A 19,363-nucleotide genomic window follows, 5' to 3' on the forward strand; every position below is an offset into this window, starting at 1 on the left:
ACACTTACACAACAATGTACATCACATGTCTGTAACATCACATATAATGTAAAAAAAAAAAAAAAAAAAAAAGACAAACCCCGGGGCTCATATTACTTGAAAAATGCAATAGCACAAACCAACATTGGATAAAGTATGTACTTTGGAAGACAGAGTTAACAGTACACTGCAATCAATAATAGCCACGGATAAGATAAATAAAATAAAATAGGATTAGTGCAAATTAAAATGTAATTTCAAATGAAAATAATACCTAATCAAGCATTTTGTTCCTCCTCTATTATATTGTTCATATCCCCTTGCTCAATAAATAATAAAAAGGGACTCCAAATCCTCTTAAATTGGTCTTCTTTAACCTTAAGAATATATGTTATCTTTTCCACTGCAATGCATGAAGATATTTCTCTTAACCATTGAGTTATAGTAGGCCTTTCTATCTTTTTCCAATAAATGGCGATGAGCCGTTTAGCATGTAGAATACACATATCTATCAATACTTGAGTGTCCTTTTTAATTTTCCAGTTATCTGGATGAATACCAATAATGAAAAGCCCAGGATCCAGTGGCAATCTCACTGAGACTATATGCCATATCATATTATTAATTTCTTTCCAAAACTCTTTTATTTGATCACATTCCCACATACAATGAATCAACGTGCCTTTTGCACTGTTACATTTAAAACAAGTATCTGGTATGTTGCTATAAATTTTATTTAGTTTTACCGGAGTTATATAAGTACGCATAAGCCATTTGTACTGTAACAGTTTTAGTCTGCTGTTAACTGTCTGTGTTTGAGCTTTTGAACATGTTTGCTCCCATTTTTTCTTATCTATCTTTAATCCAAGGTCTTGTTCCCACATGGCTAATCTGGATGCAGATGACTCCTGAGAACCTAACAATAACATGTTGTATAAACAAGATATGTGTCCTCCACCAAGGCTTGGTTTAGATATACATTTCTCTATGTAGATTAGTTAGCTCTGGCTCAGCAAGTCCTTGTCCCCGGGCAGTACGTATAAAATTCCTAATTTGCAAATATTTATAATAATGTTTTTTAGGGATTTTGAACTTATCAGTAATATCAGTAAATGACATTAGAACGCCATCTTTGTATAGATCTTTAACTTTCCACACACAATTCTGAGCCCAGAGTCGAAAGCCTAAATCCTTTCGACCAGGTATAAAATTATCATTCCCCCATATTGGGCTAAATACAGATAGAGACTCTTTTTCCTTTAGATGAATTCGTACTTTCCCCCAGACATTAATCATGTTCAGTACTATTGGATTAAATGTTATTGCACTCAAATTTTTCTGTAGTATTTTTATATTGGCTGAATAAAGATGCAAGTTAAAAGGAATCTTCGATTTCACAAATAATTTTTCTATTTCTAGCCATTTTGGAGGAGCACCTGCCGAAAAATGAAATATTATCGCTCTTAACTGGGATGCCCAATAGTATGCTTGAATATTTGGGAGTTTCAATCCTCCCCTATCGTATGGTAGGTAAAGCAAAGATGTCCGGACTCTTTGGGTGTTTATTATTCCAAGTAAACTGGATAAACATTCTTCGTAGAATGGTGAAAAATGAGGTAGTGGGGGGCAAAGGGATATTTTGGAAATAATACATTATTTTGGGTAGTGTGTTCATTTTTAATATATTAATGCGACCGATTAATGAGATTGGTAAACCTGACCATCTATCTACAGACTTAGTAATTGAGTTTGTTAGGTTAATGTAGTTCAATGAGGGTTTTTTTTTCTATATCTGCCACAATCTGGAGTCCTAAGTATGTAAATGAATCTGTAACATTAAGATTGGAAGTTAAGTATGATAATTTTGACTTTTCCTCTTGATTGAGAAATAAAATAGAGGATTTAGACTGATTTATCTTATAGCCAGAAAATTTCCTGAACCTTTTTATGAGATTGAGTAAAGCTGGAATAGATTGCCTGAGCTCAGTAAGAAATAATAATACATCACCTGCATATAGGGATATGCAGTGTGTTATTGAGCCGATCCTAATTCCACTAATGTTGCTTTCATCCCGTACTGCAATAGCAAATGGTTCAATTACCAAGAGAAACAAAAGTGGTGACAGAGGACATCCCTGCCGGGTGCCTCTGTTTACTTTGAAAGGCCTTGAAATTATTCCATTGGTCAGGTCCATCTGCTGTAGGGTGTGTATACAATAACTTAATCCATGAGCAAAATACTTCCCCAAAACCAAACCTTTCTAGAACCTCCCAGAGGAAAGGCCACTCCACCCTATCAAAGGCCTTCTCTGCATCTAAAGATAAAATTGCTGTATCTGGAGAACCCTTTTTATGATGTAAAATATGAAACAACATCCGTACATTGTGAAATCCCTGACGGCCTTTCACAAATCCATTCTGATCACGGTCCACTATATTTGTTAAGACATTTTCTAGTCTTTTTGCTAATAGCTTACTAAGTATCTTTGTATCAGAGTTTAGTAATGAAATTGGACGATAGGATTCACACTTTGTTTTTAATTTGTTGGGTTTAAGAAGGAGCATAATCAGTGCACCCCTTAAAGATGGTGGGAGCACACCTTGTTGGTATGACTCTTTAAACATATTTAAGATAGGAGAATCTAATTTTTTCTTAAACTTCTTATAAAAATCTATAGGAATTCCGTCTGGTCCAGGAGTTCGACCACCTCTCAGATACTCAATAGCACTCAAAACTTCTTCTTCTGATAAATCTGCTTCAAGATTGTATTTTACCTCATTAGAAATCTTAGGAATTTTAATCTAATTTAAAAAAGTTTCTTGTTGTATCTTCTGTATATTCTGAGCTGTATAAAGAGCTAAAAAAATCTTTAAACACATTATTTATTTTAACAGGATCCGTCATAATATCTCCCCCCTCTCCCTGAATAGAATTAATAGCACTTTCGGATTGCAACTGTTTGATTCTCCATGCTAAAAGTTTCCCTTGCTTTTTGCCTTGATCATAATAGCTTTGTTTCAGTTTCATCATACTGTTTGCCACTCTAGAGGCGGACATCTCTTCATACTGGGCTCTTAGAAATAAAATTTCCTGATCAATTTTTGTATCATTAATTTGATTTTGAAATTGTCTTTTTTCTAGGTCTTTCAATTTAGAATCCAGAAGATTTAACTTTTGATTACATAATTTTGATTTTGTTTTAGTGTAACTAATTATCTGACCTCTAATAAAGGCTTTAAATGCTTCCCACCTAGTACTAGCTGATGTTTCTGAAGTATTCATATCGAAATATAGGTCAATCTGTTGTTCCATATATTCAATAAACTTTGAATTCCCTAGCCACTTTGGATGTAATCTCCAGTTTGGTGGGTCACTTCTTAAATTGGCATCCATGTATATCAGAGATATGGAAGCATGATCTGATAGTACCATACTATCATACCAACAGTCCTGAATCTTCGACAGGAGAGGTGCTGATATAAGAAAATAGTCAATTCTTGAGTGAGTCTTGTGCGTACTTGAGTAACATGAGAATTGGATATGTGTGGGCTTTTGGTTTCTCCATATATCAATTAAATTTAAGTCATTTATAAAAGATTTTAGTACTTTTCTTGTTTGATTGTGTGACCGATCAACTCAAGAAGATCGATCTTTACCCGGATCTAGGGTGCAATTAAAGTCACCTCCCATTATATAGTGACCCTGAAGTGAGGAAATAGTTAAGAATAGGTTAGTAAAGAATGCAGCATTATCTATAATTGGGACCGTATACGCTAATTAAGTTTAGTGTTTCTGACAAAAGGGTTCCCTTTATAATGACATACCTCCCCATAGTATCGTATTTTACCTCAGACATCTGAAATGGTATAGATTTATGAATCAAGATAATTACCCCTCGTGCTTGGCTACTATAAGATGCAGAAAAAACTTGTAAAGGCCATCTCCTTCTAACCCTTATTATATCTTCAGATCTTAGATGTGTTTCTTAAAGGAATACAATTTTGCACTGCAATTGTTTGAGTCGGAGCATGACCTGCTTGAGTTTTGTAATACTGTTAAGTCCCCAGGGTTGGGGAGTAATGGAATACATGTAACGGCGTTACGTAATCAGGATACAAAAATCCAGTAACTGTAATCCGTTACAGTTACGTCAAAAAACGTAGTAATCAGATTATAGTTACATTTTGAAAAAAGGGGGAATACTTTCAGGATTACAATGGTTTCATTTTAAACTAAATAAATCAGTATTTTGGCATAATAACACTATATTAAGCGCAGCTTGATTAATGACTCACGCAAGTCACGTGTGCCACCCGCTGGTGCATGCGCTAATAACAGCTGTCTACAATCTCCTCAGATGCAGATTGAATCAATGCTGCTAAACGATATGCTACCCGCGGGCAAAAACGCGTTCATTTCATGGAAATTCCGCTGCTATTTTGTTTTCAAAGAAGAAAATGCAAACAATATGGTTGTACAGTGCAAACTGTGCCTTCCAGCAACGAAACGAAACGATTTGAATTCTCTATTTTCCTGTTGAAGAAACATTTCCATTGTCTTAAATTATTTCTTATTATATTTTCTTGAAAATAAAACAAAATAATCTGTAATACCAATACCATGCACTAGATGTCTGTATAGTCCTTTACATATATATTAATTCGGGGCTGTGAATTACTTAATTAATAAAGGTTGTTGTTTTTTAAAAATAATATTTGACCTTGAAGTAATGTAGAAGTAATCCAAAAGTAATCAGTTACATTACTTTCATTTTGTGGTACTTGGATTACGTTACTGAATACTTTTTTTTTTTATGAAGTAATTAGTAACTGTAACCGAATACATTTTTAAAGTAACCCTCCCAAGCCTGTAAGTCCCCTACAGTTCCAGGATGTAATTTTAAGCTTTACTTCTCTAGACATTGTTATTAATTATGCATGCAGTGCACCCTTTTCTTCTATTCAACACTTGAATGTCTCCAGAATGAACGGATTCGTAAAATTATAGACCAAAAATAAAAAGCAGCCCCTAGTTGAACAATTAGACATAAAAAAGAAGAAAAAAATACGAATTAAACTTAATGAACACATTTCCCAGGTCTTTTCGACCACCCTTATCCCCTGAATTTAACTTCCCTAGAAACAACACTGGTCCACCGACTCTCTCTCCCTGAGGAACCGTTCTCCTTATGTCAACTCGCGCCATCACTTCCGTACTTAAGCTCTTTAGTATGTAGTTAACTATTTACATTGATAGGTTATGCGAAAAAAATATCAGTAAAAAATAAAATAAAATACACAAATAAATAAATTAAATTACAGGATGGGGGGCAAAATATACATTTCCCCTCACAGGTCGGTTAACATTGTCCAATTACGTTTGCACTCTTTCAGTCGCAACCCCATGCCCATGCAAAAATTTAATAAATAAATGAATGGTCGACTAATAGTAATAATAAAAATGATTAAAACAAGTGTATAAAGTGGGCATTATCAAAGTTTAAAGTCTCTGGCATTATATTTTTAATCCAGTTCATTACATCAGTGACTCACCCTATTTCTATTGGACTCTACTCTGGTGGATTGTCCAAAAAGGTTTCAACTTCTCCAGGGTTCTCAAAAGTATATAATGTTCCATTGAAAGACACCTGTAGCCGTGAGGGGAAGAGGAATCTGTAATCCAAACCTTTTGCTCTAAGCTTTTTCTTGACCTCGTTGTAGCGCTGGCGTTTCTTGCTGACCTCGGCTGAAAGATCAGGAAAGAGCATCACTCGCTTGCCTTTGTACAGAACCTCTTTTTTTCCTCTGGCCGCATTCAATACCCGGACTTTGTCTTTGTAATTGAGGAACTTCATTATTAATGCACTCGGCGGTGCTTTGTCGTCTGATCTGACACTTGCGATTCTGTGAGCTCGTTCAATTATCAGCGGAGAGCGAAGAGGTTCCATCCCCAGTGCATCAGGAAGCCAATTTTTCGAAAAGGCACACGCATCACTGCCTTCAGCTTTCTCCGGCAGCCCCACCAACCGTACGTTGGAACGCCGACTGCGATTTTCCAGATCTTCTATTTTAGCAGACAGCGACTTTATTTTGTCTTCCAACATTTTAGCTGTAGATTGTAGCTTGTTAACGGTGTCCTCGGTCTGAGATATTATCTCCTCTGCTTCTGTCAGTCTAGCGGAGCAGTCACCTATTTGATTCTTAACATCCGTCAAGATGGTTAACACCGATTCAAATTTAGCAGAAAACTCAGACTTTAATGAGATGATTGCTTGAATAATATTATCCAAGTTAGCGGGATTACTTTCCCTCGATGTCTCTGCGTCTGAAGACTCGGCCTCCGAACTTTGTGTAACACCCGCTAACTTCACCTCCTCATGGTCTTTGGAGGCGGAGAGCCCTTCATCTCGATCTGATCTAGACGTTTTTCCGCCTTTATTTTTCGACAGTTTAGGTGCCATATTTTTTAGGAATATATGAAATATCAGTAAATACTTTCTATTAATAATGCAAGAGCGATTATTGATGAAATTAGATGAAAGTGGAAGCGACGCAAGATAACGTTACCGCTTATCTCAGGTCTTGTTGCCCTTTCATCAAATTGGATGACTCTTGATAAAGTGCTAAACCTTTTCAGAATCATTACAGCACAAAAGATCACACGCCCAGTTTCAGCCTCCCACAAACTGGACAGGGCCTCATTGTTAGAACGATTAACTCCGGCAAGAATAAGCAGACCAATAAATGTCTCAATATCAGTCCAGTCGACATCCCTCCAGTCAGCATCATATACTTGCTTGCCTTCCAAATTTGTCATCTCCACCAAGATGCTTTGGATGCTTGGTGGAAAAAACAATAAAAAAGATGACTTTATGTCCTCTACACGAGAACATGTGTACCTTGTCGGTCCGGGTGTCAGCTTTGTCACACGTGCTGCTGAAGCTCCACCTGGCCCCTGGGAAGGTGGGATAGTAGACCAGGTTACTTGCCCATTTTTAGAAGTGAAGGTTTGATCTGCATCTCCCTCCTCACAGTCATCATCCGATTCCTGGTAATCTTCTAACCCTGTGTTGTCTTCAGGGGGCTCAGAGTCTCCTGGCTGTGTGTGTGTGTGTGTGTGTGTGTGTGTGTGTGTGTGTGTGTGAGAGAGAGAGAGAAAGAGTGAGAGAATGCATGTGTGCATATGTATGCATGTGTGTGTGTGCGTGCGTGCGTGCGTGTGTGCGAGTGTGTGTGTGTGTGTGTGTGTGTGTGTGTGTGTACTTGTCTACCTATCCAATAGGGGACCATGGTGTCGTTACACACTCACCGACAGGGGACCTCAGAGATAAGAGGGGACATTTTCCAGGTCCCCTGTTAGATATGCCTTAAATCATGCTAAAATCAACTGAAAAAGCCCCTGGTAAAGTTTTTTTTAATTTTGACCAAATGGGGACCTGGACGTGTGTGTGTGTTTAAACTCATTCTCAGCAGCGCCCCTGTAGGCTGGGGCAGGAACTGTAAGGGCAAATTCACACACGTCGTTCACACTCCTCTATTGTCTGAATGCCTGCTGTTCCAGAGAGTCTCTGGGGCTCTAGAGGAGATTGAACACAAACCAGTCTTTTAAACTCTTCTAAACTCTTCTAAACTCTTAAAACATTCCTATTCTTGAACATCCAGGAGGACCACATTACAGTGAAACAAAATAATGTCTGAATTATTAGCATTATTATTTCACTCTAATGCTAAAAAAAAAGTTTATTTATATATTTTTTTACCCCAAAATCTTTTAACAGTGTATGTTGAATGTCAAGAACTGGTATTTTAGTGTTATCATCAACATTGCCATTGCATGCACAGACAGTGAGAAATTTGAAATTTTGTCAAATGTAAGGTCAACCACCATCACACTTGACCATCTAACAGGGGACCAGTGTGCTTTAGTCTAGTGAAAGCAGTACTATATGCACAGACCTGTTGCTGTGTAAGTTTAGCATCTACAGTTTAGTCTGTGTAGAAATGACCATGCAGTAGTGAACAGAATGGTGACCTAAACATCGAAACATTGAAATGAACTGATTTTGTTCAAGTGAAAAATATTATTGAACATCATTGAACCAAATTTACACTTCAGTTTTCACCAACAAAACTTTTGACATTTTATGGGTAAAAACCAGCAGAAAGAGCTCTTTAAGGTAACAATTGCAGGTCAGTACTTTTAATAGTAAAGAGTGAATTTGTTAGATAAAATGACTTTGTTCCCCAGTTAGATAGTCAAGTGCGATACATGTCTGGTTGATTTGCCCTTTCTCGAATAACAAATGTACTATAAAGATTCTGGAGCTCAAAACTCAACAATTCTACTACTGACGAATACTGTTAAATTTAAAGGGTTTGTTGTGGACTACGGTGTTTATAGTTTTTATTTGTTTAATAAGCAAATTTTACATTATTTCGAGTTTAATGAAACACAAATGTTTTCTGTCAAAAACAATTGTGTTTGATATGAGTAGCATATTTTACTAACTATTCAGCAGATGCTGTAAAAAATGCTTGAAAAAAAATCTTACATTTCATCTTAAAATCTTAAATTTCATTTTAACAACAGTTTGTAAGTAAACATTCTTAATGTCAGTTTACAGTTAACCCTTGGCATCAATTTTTAGTTTGCCCATTTAGTGCCGTTTTTCCATGTGCAGGGTATTTCATTGGTTTCATTAAGATACCTTTGCATCAACAGACGCAATGTGGACAGGGACATTTATTACGTCAGTTTTGATTGTAATAAAAAAGATTTGGTCTTATTATTTATCTCAAACTCTGTCATGTTTAAATTCAGCTGTATTTTATGATGACTGTGTTTATGGAGTGGAATTATTTTCAGTAATTAATACCTCAATGTTGAAACTTTTCACATAAACTTATTGTATGACTTCAGAAGACTTTGAATACAACACAAATAGTTTTTAATACTTTTATAATCTTTCTTGGACTAAATGTCCATGAGTATATGTACCCCGATATATTATTTCATCAGGAAATAACATTTGCCCATAGATTCTGCATATTGATGCTAAAGGTTTCTCATTCAAAGCCATGGAGTACCTGCATGTGGATAAACAGTGTTTTCTGTCAATATGTGACCAGTTGAGAACGTTTGAGAGTTTAAGCAGTGTGGAAATACACACAGAAGAGATTTTGTTAGAATGACTTTGGTCCCCAGTTAGATGGTGAATTGTGACGCCTATTTGGCTGATTTTGCCATGAGAAGCCCATTAAGTTCTATTTAGCCATTTTTTACGTTATTTCTGAATGTAATAATGACATATGAGTTACACATATTATCTGTCTTTATACACAATTTTGACTATAATGTATATAAGTATATTACTTATATTACTAAAAATTACTTAAATTACTTTTGAATTGTTCACTAGTAGTATTAATATGGTTTTCTTTTTACCTTAAAATCTTTTAACAGTGTATGTTGAATGTCAAGAACTGGTATTTTAGTGTTATGATCAACATTGGCATTGCATGCACAGATAGTGAGAATGCTAATTGTAAAGTCAACCACCATCACACTTGACCATCTAACAGGGGACTAGTGTTGTTTAGTTTAGTCAAATCACTTCTACACTGTAAAAACCGATACGTTCTAAATACACCATTTTTTTGTGGACACCAATTATCTATAAAAAAAATAATAATAATTAAGCAACTCAAATTCCCTTTTAAGGGAACTTCGAACTGCGTCCTCTGAGGGGACACTATGGGGAACACCTCGTCATGACCCGTGTCTGAAGCATACTTTGAAAAACGCCAACGTGTTGGCCGGCGACAGCCTCTGACGTTACTACCAGCGCGACTATAAATACGCGCCCGTAGGACCCGTCACTATCTTCTTCGTCTTCATTGACTGTTTTGTTTGAAGCGTGCATCTGAGAAACGACCAAAACGGTAAGAGCGATCTATTATTGTTGTCATGGCATCCACTAGCAGGCGTTTAAACAGTGTGTACATCCGTGTCAGTGTTATACGGCACACACACTCTTTGCGTCTCTTGTTTGGGCGGAGAGCACGCGCGTGATGTCCTCGAGGGGGCAATCTGCGTGCACTGCGAGCGTTTTTCGCTGAAAAAGCTCCTCTCTCGTTTGCCTCTCTTTTCGAGGAAAGAGGGACAGCCATCTGGATCCCGCGGCCCAGGACCCACCCTTGCCGAGGCACGGAGGAGGATGAGCTCGGGGGGATTACAGGTGGATCTCGCTGAGGAGTGTAGAGAGGGACTTTTTTTCCTTTCACACTCTCCGGCGGCAAACGAGAGTGAACTTCGGGAGGAAGATGCGTTGTCATTAACCCTTTCTTGTACTGAAGTTAGTGCTCTGCTGGGTTTTTTCCCAGGAAGAGCAGGAGATGTCTGAGAGTGGAGAAGAAGCTGAGGCTGAGCCTTTCTCAATCCTCCTGCCCTGCGTATGGGGAGCTGTTAGCTGCAGAAGTCGAAAGGGAATGGAAGAGGCCGTTTTTCTCTCACATCCATCGGTTTCAGCATACAAGTTATGCTGATATCGGGGGCATGCACGAAAGCGGCTATGAGAGGATGCCCCCTGTAGGGAGATGCTGGCTAGCTATCTCTCTGTGGGGGAAACGTCCTCTCTCAATTCCCCCTTTTTTAGATCCCGCTTAAATGGCAAAACATACGCAGCAGCAGGTCAGGCGGTGGCTTCGTTGCACACGATGGCAGTGCTTCAGGCTTACCAGGCTGGCCTGCTGAAGGACCTGGATACCGTCGAAAGAAAGGAGTCCAGGTCCGAGCCCGAACAACACAGGGGTCCTGGTCCATCTCGATCTGAGGATCTTAGATGGGCGCAAAAGGCTAGTGTTGCGGCTCGCGCTCCTCCCCCGCCTACGGGCAGGGGCAAGAGGAACCGCGGGTCACGGTGTGGTAAGCAGGGTCTGAGGGACGTGATTCAGACGAGGCTGCGTCCTCGCCCGGGTCAGAGCGGTAGGAAGACCTAGTAGCTCCGGATGTTTTAACCTCTGTTTTAACCTCTGTTTTTTGTCCTCCCCTGCCTAATTCCCCTGTAGCCACCAGCTTTCCACCTGATCGAGGTTAGGTGGACAGTCTCTCACATAACAGTCTCCTACCTGGACCGATGATGTTTTTGGTTGGGTCTATGTTCATAGCAACCACCTGATTGACGGTCCGGACCAGAAGGGGGCGCCCTGCAAGCGGGACTCTTTATGGACGCTTTTATTATAACGTTTATGGACGTTATGTTGCTGGTGGTTATATGTCTACTAACAATCTCTGTGAGTTTCCTTTACAGTAGCTAGGTGGCCAAAGAATTGGCACAGCACTGCAGGGAATTCCATAGATGTCCGGCCAGGTCACCCTGAGGGGCCGCCTGGCCGCTTGGCGCATCCGGGGAGGTGGTGGTTACGGCAAGAAGCTCTGTATTTACTGCCTCAGGTGATGCTCCCCTCGCCTAGAAAAGAGGGTTGGAGCTCACCGCTACCGTGCGATCCAGCGCCTCTGTGATGCTTGGGAACCTCTCTGTACACACGCTTGCCTGTGTACTTTCTCAAAACCACATAGTGGTCAGTGTGCACGTTAACGCTTTGCGCACTGTCTGAAATCCACTTAAAGTGGTAAGTGTGCACGCAAGACTCTGCGCACTTTCTGAAATCCACGTAAAGTGGTAAGTGTGCACGCATGACTTTGCACACTTTCTAAAATCCTGTACGGTAGGGGTTACGCGCTTCGCTTAGTTCCCTTTCTTATGATGATTAGCCCTGGGTTCCATGGGCTTCATTCAACCAGTGTGTATTTGTTATACACCTCAAGCATCGCTTCCCTCAACATGAGGGGCTGGGTGGACTCCCACATATTGTGGTTATCAGGTGGTAGGCTTCATCAGGCCTCCCTGATGGTGAGCTCCCACATACTGTGGTTGCCAGGTAGTAGGCCTCACCAGGCCTCCCTGGAGATTTAGCTCCCACATACTGTGCGTCTCCACTAAATAGCATATTGTGGTTTTTTCAGATAGTAGGCTTCACTAGGTCTCTCTGAAGTTGAGCTCCCACGTTCGGTGGTCGCCAGGTAGTAGGCCTCACCAGGCCTCCCTGGAGATTTAGCTCCCACATACTATGCGTTTCCACGGGGTAGCATATTGTGGTTTTTTCAGATAGTAGGCTTCATCAGGTCTCTCTGAAGACGAGCTCCCACTTACTGTGGTTGCCAGGTAGTAGGCCTCACCAGGCCTCCCTGGAGATTTAGCTCCCACATACTGTGCGTCTCCTCTATATAGCATATTGTGGTTTTCAGATAGTAGGCTTCACCAGGTCTCTCTGAAGGTGAGCTCCCACGTTTGGTGGTCGCCAGGTAGTAGGCCTCACCAGGCCTCCATGGAGATTTAGCTCCCACATACTATGCTTTTCCACGGAATAGCATGTTGTGGCTTTTTCAGATAGTAGGCTTCACCAGGTCTCTCTGAAGACGAGCTCCCACATACTGTGGTTGCCAGGTAGTAGGGCTCACCAGGCCTCCCTGGCGATTTAGCTCCCACATACTATGCGTTTCCACGGAATAGCATATTGTGGCTTTTTCAGATAGTAGGCTTCATCAGGTCTCTCTGAAGACGAGCTCCCACATACTGTGGTTGCCAGGTAGTAGGCCTCACCAGGCCTCCCTGGAGATTTAGCTCCCACATACTGTGCGTTTCCTAAAAAGCGAGCTCCCCCGATTTGTGGTTGTCCGGTAGTAGGCCTCACCAGGCCTCCCTGGAGTCGAGTTCCATATTGCTTTCAGTTTCCACTGAGGTGGTTATCTGGTAACAGATAGTAGGCCTCTCTAGGCCTCTCTGTAGGTGAACTCCCACATATTGTGGTTATCAGGTAGCAGGCTTCACAGGCCTCTCTGAATGTGAGCTCCTACATACGGTGGTTGTCAGGTACCTTTCAGTACACACGCTAGGCCTTTGTACTTTCTCAAATCCACATGGTGGTCAGTGTGCACGTTAATGCTTTGCGCACTGTCTGAAATCCACGTAAAGTGGTAAGTGTGCACGCAAGACTCTGCGCACTTTCTGAAATCCACGTAGAGTGGTAAGTGTGCACGCAAGACTCTGCACACTTTCTGAAATCCACGTAGAGTGGTAAGTGTGCACGCAAGACTCTGCACACTTTCTAAAATCCTGTATGGTAAGGGTTACGCGCTCCGCATCGTTCCCTTTCTTGGAATGATTTGCCCTGGTGTTCCTTGGGCTTCATCCAACCGGTGTGTACTGATTGTACACCCCAAGCCCCCTCAACTTGGGGGGGGGGGGCTGTGTGGGCAATTCTCGGGTAGTTCAGCAGCGCTCCCCTTTTCTGTAAGGGTCACCTATGAGCATGCTGCTCGGAGCTCGGAGTCTTCCTCTCTTGGGAGACTGATTCCCGGTTCTTCAGAGCGCTCCAGTACCACATACTGCTTGAGACGCTCTGTGAGAGCAGGCATCCTGCTGAGGCAGGGGCTGAGGCCTCCAATTGCCTGCTCCCGGGCCATTCTTCTATGAGCTGCTCTGACAGAGTTCCACGAGAGCCCCTCCTTAGAACAGTATTTGTAAATCCATGTTATGGTAAGTGTGCACTTGAAGTCTTTGAACACTTTCTGAAATCCACATTGTGGTAAGTTCGCACGCTAGTCTCTGCGTTCTTTCTAAAAACCCTAGATGGTAAGGGCTTTGCGCTGCTGCTTCGTGCCCTTTCTTGAGTTGGTTTAAGCCCCGTTCATCTTGGGCACCACTCCACCTAGGTATCCTCGGATACCTATCTAGAACAGGGCGCCGCTACTAGAGTGCTGTGGGGACAGCCCTTTCGGCAAGTTTTGCGAAAGCTAGCAGTAGCCCCTGTGTGACAGGCAAAGACTTGGTAGAGGAAAGTGCCAGGCTCTTAGCCGTATCCCTTTAAAGGAATCTTTGTGATTCCAAGCCTTTAGCTCTACCCCGGGCCAGGGCCCTACTGGATAAGTTGGGTATGTAGCTTAGGCCTTTGGCCGTAAGGGATAATGTCATAAGGCAGCCGTCAGACCGTCCCAGGGGCGACTCCCGGTGAAGAGAAAAGCGGTAGAGTTGGTACTTAGTGTTTGCCTTGCCGGTGTAGATTTGCCCTCACATGAAGATCAAACGTTTAGAATGTCATGAATGTCTGTGAAATCCTGCAGGTGTTGTGTGCCACTTTCTCTGATATAGTGAAACTCAGAACAAACCTAGAAAACCACAAAAATGCAAAGTGTTTAACCGACAATGGAAAAGAGAAAGGCAAGTCTGTGTCCCGTTATGTTAGGACACTTCACACAACTTGCTCTTCAGCTCAATAGAAGTTACCTTAAGTGTTGAGGCTCACTCTGTTATATTCATCCATATATGCATCCAGCTAAGCCTGCAGTTTCAGAAAGATTTGTAAAGATTTACTACAAGTTTGTACAATGCTTTTGTAATTTTAATATATTGCAATATTCATGTCTGTGTATAAGCTTAAACCTAATTTTGGATTTGTACTCTTAGAAGCTAGTTGTTTAAAAACAGACCAAAAAACAAACACACACATTTAACCGGGCATTTCCCCAAAAAAGCACTTTATGACTATGATGATCGTAGAAACATTTGACACCAATTTGGTGACAACATTTGACTTGGCTCATAATGCTTTTGAGAAACGCAGTCCTAACATCACAGTTAACACCAGTAACATTCAAATCGTTTACTGAGAAAATGCCAGCTAACGTTAAGATTAGTGCCCTTCTTTGACGTTAACAACATACTGTAAGCAGTGATGCTAAAATAGAATCCAAATCAATGCGCATTCAAAAGCACTTGGGCGGTGTGTAAAAACAGCATTTCCCAAAAATGAAAACATCCCTTTATCGTGATATTCAAATAAGAAATGTTCAAAATTGTTTTGATGTACTTACAAGTTGTTCCATAAGTTTGCTCCAGTCACTTGTGATTTTCTGCCATGTTGAATGGATTCTTCTGAACGTCGATTAGAGCAACAACGTGACGTCACTGAAAACTTAAAATTAATAATTTAAATAGAAAAGTCTACTCAAAACTGCTAAGCCACGCAAAAATAAAACAATTCCTCGTTCAGAAAATGTAATTGTTATAAGTTGCTAAGTTGTATCAATAATTTAAAAGACTATAATTGCGGTGTTCTTAATCTTTTTAAGTTAGTAGTACAGTTCAGGTTCAGACCTGTTGCTGTGTAAGTTTAGCATGTACAGTTTAGCCTGTGTAGAAATGACCGTGCAATAGTGAACAAAATGGTGACCTAAACATTGAAACATATATATATATATATATATATATATATATATATATATATATATATATATATATATATATATATATATATATATATATATCAGTATCTACAATGTGTATGATGGTCTTTCCTGGCTAGTGCATTATAAAAAAAGAAAGTAAAATCGGATTATTTTTCAAGCTACGTAATCTTAAAGCAGATCAATCCCAATCAAAGTGACTTGTTTTAAAGAATCCCCACACCCCAAAATTCACCCAGCAGCGTCTGGTAAACTGATTGTCTCCTCTATTTATATGCTAATGGCACTAATGCCTCCACATTCAGCAGCTTTATCACCTGGCCCTCTCACAGCAACAGTGCCAACAGGAATGGTGGCTAACTGAGTCTTATCCAATCACAGTCCAGATAGCTGGGTAGGGTTGTATATGTACTCTGTGTTCCTGTAAGAATCTCCATAGAATTTTTTTTTTTTTGTCAAATAAAATACTAAAACCTTGAAGGAGAAACTGCTTTTTGCTACAAGGGACCACATACAACAAAGCCTTCTAAGGCCATTTCTCATCTCTTTTTCCATTCAAGACTGAAAAGGTAAGTTATACATTCTGAGTTTAGATTCTGATAATATGTAAATGGTAGCCTTAAAAAATAAATGTCTGCCAAAAATGCAAACATGCATGCAGACTGTTAAAATTTGCATGTAGTCTCTTAGTAAATGTTAGTGTTGTTTAATCTCTATTTACTGTATATATTTGTTCATTTATTGATTGATAGATTTTTTTTGTGGTTGTTTCTTAAATATTGTTTTTCATTTTGGCAAATGCAGTGTACCCTAAAAAAATCTTGAATATTTCACAGGAAAATGAGACCCAGAAGAGTCTGTCCTGAAAAGGAAGCTTTGAAATTCATCGCATCTGGGAAAGATAAAGACATATTTCAGAAAAATGTTATGAGTCAAGAGAAAGGTAAGTTATCATTTAAGACTCTGTCTCCAATACTGTATGACTGCAAATCTTAATTAAATACTTAGCATAGTAGCTTATGAATTTCAAGAAGTGTACTGTGCAATGTTTGTCACGACCGGAATACAGGAAACCACAGAGAGAGATCCAAATGCGGGTACGTCTTTATTTAAGGGCAAATCCAAAGAATAAACAGTCCAAGCTGGGGTCAATACCAAACATATCCAAAACATAAACAAACAAGGACACAGGGCAAGAGCACGACAAGAGACAGACGTGAATAAACAAGGACTCCGTGACACATACTTAGACAGACCGGGTATAAATACACAGGGAGAGACAAAGGCTAATGGGGAATTGACTGAGTGCAATGATTGATAATCCGTGACAGCTGGGTGCAATGATCTAGGCAGGAAGTAACAGACACCGTGGGGAAGGAGGACATCTAGTGGATACCCAGGGAACACAAACCAGACACTGTGACAATACCCCCCCTATACGGAGCGGCTCCCAGACGCTCCACGACAAGACTACAACACCAGAGACCAGGAGGGAGGCGGACAGGTGGAGGCTCAGGGGGAGGGACGGAGGGCCAGGCTAACAAGGGGGAAGGACCAGAAGTGAACACAAAAAAGCAAAAAAAACAACAACAACAAAACAGGAGATCAGGGTGGATCATGGCGTTCAGGAACCCAGGATGACGCCGACCGGGCAGGACCCCAGGGCGGAGCAGAAGACCACCACGTCCGTGTGACCAAAACCGACGCCCCCCCAGGGCGGAGCAGAAGACCACCACATCCGTGTGACCGAAACCGACGCCCCCCAGGGTGGAGCATAAGACCACCAAATCAGTGTGGTAGGGACGGACGCCCCCCAGGGCGGAGCAGAAGACCACCACAACCGTGTGGTCAGGGCGGAGCAGAAGACCACCACATCCGTGTGGTCGGGACGGACGCCCCCCCAGGGCGGAGCAGAAGACCACCACATCCGTGTGGCCGGACCAACAGGAGGACAAGTCTGGTTGGGCAAGTCTGAAACAATAAACCTGAACAAGTTAAGAGTAGCCTCCGTGGCCACAACAGGATCAGTCGGAGGCTCATAAAGTTCGACTGAGACCTGACGAGGCTCAGGAAGTCCCGCAGAGGCATGGAGAGATTCCGGTAATCCAGCCGAGACGAGGAGAGGCTCCAGTAGTTCAGCAGAGACATGGAGAGGCTCTGGTGATCCCATGGTGTTTAGACTGGATTCCAGAAGATCAGTGCTGACTTGACTCTGCTTCTGAAGATCCTTGGTGATCTGACTCTGCTCATGAAGATCATTGGTGACTTGCATTTGTTCATGGTGATTATTGGTGACTTGCATTTGTTCATGGTGATTATTGGTGACTTGCATTTCTTCATGAAGATCATTGGTGACTTGCATTTCTTCATGAAGATCATTGGTGACTTGCCTTTGTTTTTGAAGATCACCGGTGACTTGACTCTGTCCTTGAAGATCGCCAGTGACTTGATTCTGTCCTTGAAGATCACCAGTGATTTGACTTGACTCAGGAAGGTCAACGGTGACAAGCTCTGACTCTGGAGGGTTATCGATGACTAGCCCTGACTTTGGAAGGTCATCGGTAACTAGCCCTGACTCTGGAAGGTCATCGGTGACTAGCCCTGACTCTGGAAGGTCAACGGAGACTAGCCCTGACTCTGGAGGGTCATCGATGACTTGACTTGACTCTGGAAGGTCCACGGTGACTAGCCCTGACTCTGGAAAGTCTACGGGCACCTGCCTCGACTCTGGAAGGTCAACCAAAATCTGACTCGACTCTGGAGGGTCAACTGGAACCTGACTCGACTCTGGAGGGTCAACTGGAACCTGACTCGACTCTGGAGGGTTCAGGGAAACCTGACTCAACTGGAAGGTCAGCTGTGGCTGTCATCCTGTGCAGAGGCGCTGGGCAAGCAGCCATCTTGGGCCATGACTCTGGACAGGCGGCCATCTTGGGCCATGGCTCTGGACCAGTGGCCAACTTGGGCAATGGCGCTGGGTTAGCGGCCATCTTGTGCTGTGAGAAGTAATCCAAAAAGGTCTCTGCGACCATCATGGGCAGCGGCGCTGGGCTGGCGGCCGTCTTGCCTCATGGCTTGGGGCTGGAGACCACCTTGTGCTGTGGCGCTGGGCTGGCGTCCATCTTGCCTCGGGGTGCTGGCTTTGCGGCCATCATGGGCAGTGGCGCCACCATGGCGGACGTGCGCTTCTTCTCCCCTCTCCGTCCACCATGGTGAGACGGTGGCTCTGATCCGTCCCACACGAGCCCCGGGTCGAAGGGGGGCCATGGTTGAGAGCGATGCTGAGCCTCCTCTCGACCACTCCCTCCTCGGCGACCTCCCCTGGTTCCCCGGAAAACGACCAGGCGAGTTCCCTCAAAACCATTCCTCTCCCCCTCTGTGGCTGGGGAGGAGACATAAGCAGACATACCGCTGGCTCTCAGAGTGACGGAGTCCTTCTGTCACGACCGGAATACAGGAAACCACAGAGAGAGATCCAAATGCAGGTACGTCTTTATTTAAGGGCAAAAAGAGAACGTGAGGAATGAGGTTCAGGAAGTGACAGACACCGTGGGGAAGGAGGACATCTAGTGGATACCCAGGGAACACAAACCAGACACTGTGACAATGTTATTACTTGTTCATAGTGTGCAGGGTGAAAAAATAACAACAGAAATTATAGATAATCAGTGGCTTTATATATTTAGTGTATTTTAATTTTGATGCACAGTTATAAAGATTGTAATGTACTGATAATCATACTTGATAAAATATTTAATACTGATAATCATTGGAACTTGAAAACAACTGAGACGCATATTAAACTTGTATCATAAATGTATGTATTCTCATTTATACTCTCTTTATTAGGTATTTGAGTAATAGCCAGCAGAAACATTGAGGCAGGAGAACTCCTGCTTGAGTCTGCTGGAAGACACATGACTGGATCTGAATGAGACGCTCGTATATATTTATATATATATTAACGATATTTATATATATTTATATATATAAATATTCTCTCCACGCAGTGTTGATGGTGGTAAACACACAGAAAGATGATCACATCAAGCCAAACAGCAAAATCCAAATCGTAAGTCT

The 19,363-nt window shown here is 41.7% G+C and overlaps 2 long non-coding RNA genes across 2 annotated transcripts in view; both read left to right on the forward strand.

Annotated features, from left to right (window-relative positions):
• The window catches only part of LOC132155123 (uncharacterized), a 771,383-nt gene that overhangs the window by 280,700 nt on the left and 471,320 nt on the right, over window positions 1-19,363 (forward strand). The window lies entirely within an intron of this gene.
• On the forward strand, window positions 15,776-19,225 carry LOC132154257 (uncharacterized). The gene is made up of 3 exons (XR_009437126.1): window positions 15,776-15,852; window positions 16,120-16,226; window positions 19,133-19,225. It is a non-coding gene; the product is annotated as an uncharacterized LOC132154257 (long non-coding RNA).

The sequence above is a fragment of the Carassius carassius genome, chromosome 12, assembly GCF_963082965.1.
Source record: "Carassius carassius chromosome 12, fCarCar2.1, whole genome shotgun sequence".
NCBI lineage: Eukaryota > Metazoa > Chordata > Actinopteri > Cypriniformes > Cyprinidae > Carassius > Carassius carassius.